This window comes from Arachis ipaensis, chromosome B2 (genome assembly GCF_059453495.1).
Source record: "Arachis ipaensis isolate K30076 ecotype BB chromosome B2, ASM5945349v1, whole genome shotgun sequence".
Lineage (NCBI taxonomy): Eukaryota > Viridiplantae > Streptophyta > Magnoliopsida > Fabales > Fabaceae > Arachis > Arachis ipaensis.
In genome coordinates, this window is record NC_142437.1 from 100,039,480 (window position 1) to 100,050,078 (window position 10,599).

Below are 10,599 nucleotides of genomic sequence, written 5' to 3' on the forward strand. Positions count from 1 at the left end.
AAAATCATATCTTTTTAGTTTCTTGTTAGTCAAGTAATCAACTTTAATTTTCAAAATCATATCTTTTTAATTTTTCAATCATATCTTTTTTATTGCTAATTTCAAATTCATTTTCAAAATCAAATCTTTTTAAATTTCTTTTTCAAATCTTTTTCAAATTAAATTTCAATCACATCTTTTTCAAAATCTTTTCTAACCTCTTATCTTTTCAAAAACAAATTTCAAAACTTTTTCAATCAATCTTATCTTTTTGTTTCAATCATATCTTTTTCAAAATCACCTAACTAATCCTCTCTCTCTTATTTTCGAAAATTCCCTCTCTCCTTTTTCAAAATTCCTTTTTAATTAACTAATTGTTTAATTTTAAATTTAATTTCAGACTTTAATTTTTGAAATTTAACTTTAAGTTTTAATTTTTATTTTAATTAATTTTCAAAATTTCCTCTCTCTCCTCTCCTTCTATTTATTTATTCATCTACTAACACTTCTCTTCATCTCATATCTCTGCTCCTATCCTCACCCTTGTGTTTAGATTATCCATTCTTCTTCACCCTTATTCCCTTTCTTCTTCTACTAACAATAAGGAATCTCTATACTGTGACATAGAGGATTCCATATTTTCTTTGTTATTCCCTTCTTTGTCATATGAGCAGGAGCAAGGACAAGAACATTCTTGTTGAAGCAGATCCTGAACCTGAAAGGACTCTGAAAAGGAAACTAAGAGAAGCTAAAATACAACAATCCAGAGACAACCTTACAGGAATTTTTGAACAGGAAGAGGAGATGACAGCCGAAAATAATAATAATGCAAGGAGGATGCTTGGTGACTTCACTGCACCTAATTCCAATTTACATGGAAGAAGCATCTCCATCCCTGCCATTGGAGCAAACAACTTTGAGCTGAAACCTCAATTAGTTTCTCTGATGCAGCAGAACTACAAGTTTCATGGACTTCCATCTGAAGATCCTTTTTAGTTCTTAACTGAATTCTTGTAGATCTGTGATACTGTTAAGACCAATGTGGTTGATCCTGAGGTCTACAGGCTTATGCTTTTCCCGTTTGCTGTAAGAGACAGAGCTAGAGTATGGTTAGACTCTCAACCCAAAGATAGCCTGAACTCTTGGGATAAGCTGGTCACGGCTTTCTTAGCCAAGTTCTTCCCTCCTCAAAAGCTTAGTAAGCTTAGAGTGGATGTTCAAACCTTCAGACAGAAAGAAGGAGAATCCCTCTATGAAGCTTGGGAGAGGTACAAGCAACTGACCAAAAAGTGTCCTTTTGACATGCTTTCAGAATGGACCATCCTAGATATATTCTATGATGGTCTGTCTGAATTAGCTAAGATGTCATTGGATACTTCTGCAGGTGGATCCATTCACCTAAAGAAAACGCCTGCAGAAGCTCAAGAACTCATTGACATGGTTGCTAATAACCAGCTCATGTACACTTCTGAGAGGAATCCTGTGAGTAATGGGACGCCTCAGAAGAAGGGAGTTCTTGAAATTGATACTCTGAATGCCATATTGGCTCAAAATAAAATATTGACTCAGCAAGTCAATATGATTTCTCAGAGTTTGAATGGAATGCAAGCTGCATCCAACAGTACTCAAGAGGCATCTTCTGAGGAAGAAGCTTATGATCCTGAGAACCCTGCAATAGCAGAGGTGAATTACATGGGTGAACCCTATGGAAACACCTATAATCCCTCATGGAGAAATCACCCAAATCTCTCATGGAAGGATCAACAAAAGCCTCAACAAGGCTTTAATAATGGTGGAAGAAACAGGTTTAACAATAGTAAACCTTTTCCATCATCCACTCAGCAACAGACAGAGAATTCTGAGCAAAATCCATCTAGCTTAGCAAATTTAGTCTCTGATCTATCTAAGGCCACTGTGAGTTTCATGAATGAAACAAGGTCTTCCATTAGAAATTTAGAAGCACAAGTGGGCCAGCTGAGTAAAGGAATCATTGAAACTCCTCCTAGTACTCTCCCAAGCAATACAGAAGAGAATCCAAAGAGAGAGTGCAAGGCCATTGATATAACACTCATGGCCGAACCTACAAGGGAGGAAGAGGACGTGAATCCCAGTGAGGAAGACCTCCTGGGACGTCCAGTGATCAATAAGGAGTTTCCCTCTGAGGAACCAAAGGAATCTGAGGCTCAACTAGAGATCATAGAGATTCCATTGAACCTTCTTATGCCATTCATGAGCTCTGATGAGTATTCTTCTTCTGAAGAGAATGAAGATGTTACTGAAGAGCAAGTTGCCAAGTACCTTGGTGCTATCATAAAGCTGAATGCCAAATTATTTGGTAATGAGACTTGGGAAGATGAACCTCCCTTGCTCACCAATGAACTGAGTGATCTGGATCAACTGAGATTGTCTCAGAAGAAACAGGATCCTGGAAAGTTCTTAATACCTTGTACCATAGGCACCATGACCTTTGAGAAGGCTCTATGTGACCTTGGGTCAGGGATAAACCTCATGCCACTCTCTGTAATGGAGAAATTGGGAATCTTTGAGGTGCAAGCTGCCAGAATCTCATTAGAGATGGCAGACAACTCAAGAAAACAGGCTTATGGATAAGGAGAGGACATGTTAGTAAAGGTTGAAGGCCTTTACATCCCTGCTGATTTCATAATCCTAGACACTGGGAAGGATGAGGATGAATCCATCATCCTTGGAAGACCCTTCCTAGCCACAGCAAAAGCTGTGATTGATGTGGACAGAGGAGAGTTAGTTCTTCAACTGAATGAGGACAACCTTGTGTTTAAAACTCAAGGATCTCCTTCTGTAACCATGGAGAGGAAGCATGAAAAGCTTCTCTCACTCCAGAGTCAACCAAAGCCCCCACATTCAAACTCTAAGTTTGGTGTTGGGAGGCCTCAGCCAAACTCTAAGTTTGATGTTGAACTCCCATATCCAAACTCTAAGTTTGGTGTTGGGAGTCTATAAAATTGACCTGATCACCTGTGTGGCTCCATGAGAGCCCACTGTCAAGCTATTGACATTAAAAAAGCGCTTGTTGGGAGGCAATCCAATGTTATTTAATCATTTTTATTTTATTTTCTCTTTGTTATTTCATGTTTTATTAGGTTGATGATCATGTGGAGTCACAAAAACTACTGAAAATTCAAAAACAGAATGAAAAACAGCATTGAAAACAGAACACCCTGGAGGAAGGACTTACTGGCATTTAAACGCCAGTAAGGAGCATCTGGCTGGCGTTCAACGCCATAACAGAGCATGGATCTAGCGTTGAACGCCCAGAACAAGCAACATCCTGGTGTTTAAACGCCAGGAATACACCCTGAGAAGAGCTAGCGCTGAACGCCAGAAACAAGCATGAAGCTGGCCAACGCCAGAAACATGCTGCACATGGGCGTTGAACGCCCAGAATAAGCATCACTTCGGCGTTTAAACGCCAGAAATGCATGCAAAGGCATTTTGCATGCCTAATTGGTGCAGGGATGTAAATCTTTGACACCTCAGGATCTGTGGACCCACAGGATCACCTCAGGATCTGTGGACCCCACAGGATCTCCATATACCTCCACTCACTTTCCCTCCTCATAATCCTATATCACCCTTTCCCAAGAACCCTTCACCAATCACCTCAATCTCTCATCCCTTCTGTTTTCCATTCACCACTCACATCCATACACCCCACCTACCTTCAAAATTCAAAATATCTTTCCCACCCAATCCCACCCATATAGCCGAATACACACATCCCTCCATCTCCTCCATATATTCTTCTTCTTCTTCTATTCTTTCTTCTTTTACTCGAGGGCGAGCAACATTCTAAGTTTGGTGTGGTAAAAGCATAGCTTTTTTGTTTTTCCATAACCATTGATGGCACCTAAGGCCAGAGAAACCTCTAGAAAGAGGAAAGGGAAAACAAAAGCTTCCACCTTCGAGTCATAGGAGATGGAGAGATTCATCTCAAGGGTCTATAGCTCAGTGATAGAATATTTGACTGTAAATCAAGAGATCCCTGAGATACCTCAGGGGATACATTTTCCTCCACACAATTATTGGGAGCAACTAAGAGTGGAACATCAAGAGCACTCCATCATCCTTCATGAAATTAGAGAAGATCAAAAAGCTATGAGGGAGGAGCAAGAAAGACAAGAAAGAGACATAGAGGAGCTCAAAAGCACCATTGGTTCTTCAAGAAGAGGAAGACGCCACCCTCACTAAGGTGGACTCATTCCTTAATCTCTTTGTTTATTTATTTTCCTGTTTTTCGATTTTTATGCTTTATGCTTGTTTATGTTTTTGTCTTCATGATCATTAGTGTCTAAGTGTCTATGCCTTAAAGTTATGAATGTCCCATGAATCCATCACCTCTCTTAAATGACAAAACAAACTTAATAACAAAATAAAACAAGTTACATACCATCCTGGCCTTTGTCTTCATAAAAGTCGCTGACCTACTGGTATACTTCGACGACCTGGCTAATGCCCTGTTAGCGATAAAGGCATATGGATGTTTAAGTAATATACCATCCAGGCCTTTGTCTTCACTTAAACAATTCACAAACAAACCAATATAGAATTATATGACTTATGCAGCAACATCCATCAACAATCAAGAATTCTCAAACACTTTCAGCAATTCAAACCTACTAACCTAAATTGAACCTATCTTAACAACCTAAATCCACTAAAATAAGAAAATTTAGTGTAACTAAACTAAAATAATGAACTAAAATGAAAAACTTAAGATTAGCAACCACCTATATTGAATAAGAATATAAAAGACTTAAAATAGTACTCACGTCGTCAAACCATCCGGCCAAATCGTTATTCGTATGATGGGAGGTGTTGGAGGGGCATCTGGTTGGGATCTATGAAAAGATTCTGACACTACAGTGTCTGTCGCTGGAGGAGGTATCATCGTTGAAATAGTGGGCTGCTAAGCTGATGGAGGTGGTGGAGGAGTTCACTCTGGTGAAGCAGCCGAAAGACTTCCTGGTGACGGGAGTGGCACAACAGAAGGAGCTACGTATTTGGAGTTAGGGACCATGATGAACGGTTGATCCTGTGCACCCATTGCTTGTGACGTCCCAGGGGTAGTCAGGGTAGAGGGCGATTGATGAGCGGATAATTTATACGCTTTTTGGCATTGTTTTTAGTATGTTTTTAGTATGATTTAATTAGTTTTCATTATATTTTTATTAGTTTTTAATTAAAATTCACATTTCTGGACTTTACTATGAGTTTGTGTGTTTTTCTGTGATTTCAGGTATTTTCTAGCTGAAATTGAGGGACTTGAGCAAAAATCATATTCAGAGGTTGAAGAAGGACTGCAGATGCTGTTGGATTCTGACCTCCCTGCACTCAAAGTGGATTTTCTGGAGCTACAGAACTTCAAATGGTGTGCTTCTAATTGCGTTGGAAAGTAGACATCCAGGGCTTTCCAGAAATATATAATAGTTCATACTTTGCTCGAGTTTAGACGACGTAAACTGGCGTTCAACGCCAGTTCCATGCTGCATTCTGGAGTCAAACGCCAGAAACAGGTTGCAAAGTGGAGTTCAACGCCAGAAACACGTTACAAACTGGTGTTCAACTCCAAGAATGACCTCTCCATGTGTAAACTTCAAGCTCAACCCAAGCACACACCAAGTGGGCCCCGGAAGTGGATTTCTGCATCATTTACTTATTTCTGTAAAGCCTAGTAACTAGTTTAGTATAAATAGGACTTTTACTATCTTCGGAGCATCTTGGGACGTGTAGTTCTTAGATCATGGGGGCTGGCCATTCGGCCATGCCTGAACCTTTCACTTATGTATTTTTCAACGGTAGAGTTTCTACACACCATAGATTAAGGTGTGGAGCTCTGCTGTTCCTCAAAGATTAATGCAAAGTACTACTGTTTTTCTATTCAATTCAACTTATTCCGCTTCTAAGATATTCATTCGTACTTCAATATGATGGATGTGATGATCGTGATAGTCATCATCATTCGCAACTTATGAACGCGTGCCTGACAACCACTTCCGTTCTACCTTAGATTGAATGGATATCTCTTGGATATCTAATACAGGGGACCGAGTCCGAGTTATTAGTGTCTTCGTGGTATAAGTTAGAACCCATGGATGGCCATTCCTGAGATCCGGAAAGTCTAAACCTTGTCTGTGGTATTCCGAGTAGGATCTGGGAAGGTATGGCTGTGACGAGCTTCAAACTCACGAGTGCTGGGCGTAGTGACAGACGCAAAAGGATCAATGGATTCTATTCCAGTATGATCGAGAACCGACAGATGATTAGCCGTGCCGTGACAGAGCATTTGGACCTTTTTCAGTGAGAGGATGGGATGTAGCCATTGACAACGGTGATGCCCTACATAAAGCTTGCCATGGAAAGGAGTAGGATTGATTGGATGAAGACAGCAGGAAAGCAGAGATCAGAGGAACGAAAGCATCTCTATACGCTTATCTGAAATTCTCACCAATGAATTACATAAGTACCACTATCCTATTTTATATTTTATTTATTTTCATCCACTATAATTTCTTAATACAATTTAATCCGCCTGACTGAGATTTACAAGGTGACCATAGCTTGCTTCAAGCTGACAATCTCCGTGGGATCGACCCTTACTCACGTAAGGTTTATTACTTGAACGATCTAGTGCACTTGCTGGTTAGTTGTACGAAGTTGTGAAACAGATATAAGATCATAAATGTGCGTATTGAGTTTTTAGCGCCGTTACCAAGGAATGGAATGATCACAATTTCGCACACCAGCGATGACTGAAAAGTCCAGAGGTACTAGTAGACACCATCCCTCTACCATGACCACGAGACTGATTCATAACACCTCTATCTATCGTCATATCTACAAAGAGCATACTAATTAAATTCAAGTTTGATTCTATTTAGACTTATATCTTTAGTAGTTTAAATCAAATTTGAAGTAATCTATAAACTTCAACAATAAAAAATTCTCAAACACTTTCAACAGTTCAAACATACTAACCTAAATGGAACCTATCTTAACAACCTAAATCCATTAAAATAAAAAAATTGAAACTAAATTAAATAACTAACTAAATTAACCTAATAACTAATACTAACTAAAACAAAATTCAAAAAAATAATTTGATAAAAACCTGGAGTGTTGAACAAAGATAGATGAAACAGAGAATAGGGGAGGGAGTGCCGGGGCACTGTGACGGCGAACGGTGGTCATCGGCTTGTTTGGAGAACTCTGTAAATAGAGAAACAAAGTTGTTCTACTGCTATGTTTAGGGTTGATAGTTGGAAAGCTAGACAGACGGAAGGTGAAGAAGAATGAGAAGGTGACAAGAGAAGGGAGATACGGGACCGTGGGTAAGACCCCGGATTTTCGGAATGTAAATGATAAGTTATTTTATGATTTATTATATTTACTCAAGATTATATTTTTAGAGATTTAGATATAAATCGGGTAATTTTTTATTTATAATTTGAAGTTTTAATAATTAAAAAATAATGATAATTTAACTATTTTGGATTTTGATTAATTATGAAAATAAGTTGAAGTTGTCAATTGAAGCATTCTGTAATGAAGATTTTTGGGAGTTTTGGTTATGGTTTCGAAAACAGGTTGGAAGTTTTGGCTAAAGAAAAATGAGTTTGATTTGATTAATTTTATCAAAAGAGATATGTCTTGAGTACTTTTAAAGATTTTAGAGTAATTAAAGTAAGAATTCCACTAGGGAGTCAATGGAGTATTTGTACAATGTGTACAATGGGCTATTTATTTGGCTCAATATAAGTTAAAAAATGAACATCTAGAATAAAATACTACTAATTTCTCAAACACAATACACCCATACTATCCAGAATAACTATCCGGGTACCAAGGATAATAAACATCTGATATCCTACTGAATCAAACATCCCTATACCCCCATTATACACATTGTATAAATACTCCATTGACTCCCTATACTTCCTCTTAAAGTAATGGATTTGACGATAAATGCTTTTGGGATTTTCAATTAGAATTTTCAATCTTTAATTGGTATGGCTTTAAACCTTGTTGAAAAAGTTTTAAAGCTTGAATGGGTTTGAAATTGGTTTATGATTTAACTCATTTAATTTTGACCATGGTTGGAGACAGTGAGGATACTTTAAATTGAGATTTTGATTTTTGAGAAAGTTTTGTAAGTTTGTTTAAAAAGATGATATTGGTAGTCACTCCCCTAAAGTCTAGAGGCTTTGCCTAGGAGTTTAATTAATAAAAGATTTTTGTTCGTCTTTTGAAAGAGGTTTCAATCTTGAAATGGTTTGAAGTAGTTTGGAAAATATTTGTTAAGTGAAGATTGAGTTTTAAAAGAAGAATTTGTTTTAAGTGAAATTCTTTTGAAGGTTTTGGAAAATGTCACAAAGAAGTGGTATTGGTTTTACAGGAAAAGGATTTGAGTAAAAGGTGTTGAATGGTGTGTTGTAAGGAAAGTGAGAATGTTTTGAACCTAAGAATGAAATTGAAATGTATGGAAGTTGGCTTGTTAGCCTATAAAGTGATTATGAAATTGAATTTTATTATGATTTTGAGCATGATTGATTGTGAATATTATTGAAATGTAATTGGCAAGGACGATGGTTTTATCCTGCTTGCGTGTTTGAGATTGAAATGTGAGTATGGTTGATGTTGTGAGGACGGTGGTTTTGTCCCGCTCACAGATTTGACAAGTTGAGGATAAAAGATTCCCTCCCTTATCATGGTATGAATGTGAAAAAGGTAGAATGATACTCTGCTTCGTATTGTTTTCTCCCACATCTTTCTCTGATTGCAAGCTGGAAAGACACACTCATTCGATGTGGAAAGACACTCTCCTTTGTAATTCCTCCAGGAAAAGGTAGAAAGGCACACTCTTTCGATGTGGAAAGGCACTCTCCTTCGTTTGTGTTCCTCCTGGGGATGCGCAACCTAGAGACAATGTCCTGGTTAGCTACCGGACGTGTCGGATTTTGGTAGTTTAACCGACACGTGAGCTCACGGCCAGTAGGACAGGCATGCATCATACTACATTTTTTTGCTATTGTTTGGGTGTGTTTAAGTGTTTTGGATGCCTATATGATGAATTCTATCTAACTGTTAATTGTGGTACTTGCTATAATTATTTTCGGATTGTGTTTTCCTTGTATTGTTCGTGCCTGTAATTGGTTCTGTCTTGAGACTGAGTATTGGTTAATGAATTGATGCTTTTGATGATAGTGTGGTTGATTTTATTTGGGCTGGAGGCCGTGATTGCTTATATGTTGGGCGGGAGACCGTGGTTTGCTTATTGGTTAGGCCGGAGGCCGTGAATTGATTATCTGTTGGGGCAGAGGCTGTGATTTGGTTTTATGTGAGCCAAAAACTGGGGTTGGTTTTATTTGGGCTGGAGGCCGTGGTTGGTAAGCTGAGTATGTATTGATTATGTTATGGGATATTATTTGAGCTTTGAAATTTTTGAAATCGAATAGTGAATTTGAATTCTGGATAATTATTTTTTATGATCATTGAGAAAGATTCGTAAGACGAATGGAGACCACTATCTTTGAAAATCATTCTTCATTTTATTCCCATCCTCTTATGACAATTCTTAAACCCTATACTGAGAACCTGCAAGGACGATGTTCTCACCCCTACAGACTTCTCTTTTTAGGACGGACGAGGAAGCTTGTGGAGTTTTTACTAAGTTGTCAACTATGTTGTTTCTATTTGTATACATATGTTATAGATTCCCCTTGCCTTTATTATTGCTTTCTCAAAAGAGGGATAACAGTTGTGATTGTAATGATATGTATGTATATAATATTTTATATTTGTAAGTTACTTGTGTAAGAAGTATTTGTATATCTATATATGCATGTTTGTAAGAAGTAAAAAGAACTTTCGATTTTTTTCAAAGAAAATAGCAATACAGTTTACAATTAAAGGTTCCTATTTTAATATTAAATATATAAAATTCATTGTAATATCCTCGCTATCAGAGTGGTGCATTCAGAAGCATAAAATTCTGATAGTAAGGATGTTACATTATAGTATCAGAGTACTCTTTTGTGTAGAGCCTGAGGAATGGACTGACTATGCTTCGATTGCATACTCTGAGCGTCTATCATGTAGTAGATCTTGTTTGAATAACAAGAATTAGAGCTTTATGCACATGACTGCCTATTGATTAATGCCGTTAGTCTACCATTGCATACATCACGATAATAAGTTTGGCCAGCTTAACTCTAATGGTTTATGTATATGAGAGCACTATTAGGTTATCATAGGCAAAATAGAACTAATAGGTAACACATATCGCGGAGTTTGGGGAACGTTAGAGGTTGTTTCTCGAGGTTATTCGGTTACGTATCTTGCACTTTCATGGCTTATCTTGAAGTTCTTGTTTGAGATTGCTTTCTTGGAAAGTAAATTGATTCTTTTCCAACCCTGTTCTTTGTTTATATACATTCTCGTTGATCTTAACTGCATATGTCTGCTTAATTTCCTTTGGGATATCTATTTTTCTTGAGATGTGGTTTAGTTCTTTGCTTCATGTCTTGCATCTTATGTATATCTCTATTTGACTATATCCTTGGTACCTTCTTGAAGTTCTTGTTT

At 37.6% G+C, this 10,599-nt stretch overlaps 1 non-coding gene across 1 annotated transcript; it reads right to left on the reverse strand.

Moving 5' to 3' along the window:
• Positions 1-1,179: 1,179 nt before the first annotated feature.
• Positions 1,180-1,287, reverse strand: LOC148575003 (small nucleolar RNA R71). The gene has a single exon (XR_015905868.1). It is a non-coding gene; the product is annotated as a small nucleolar RNA R71 (small nucleolar RNA).
• Between the last annotated feature and the right edge of the window lie 9,312 nt (positions 1,288-10,599).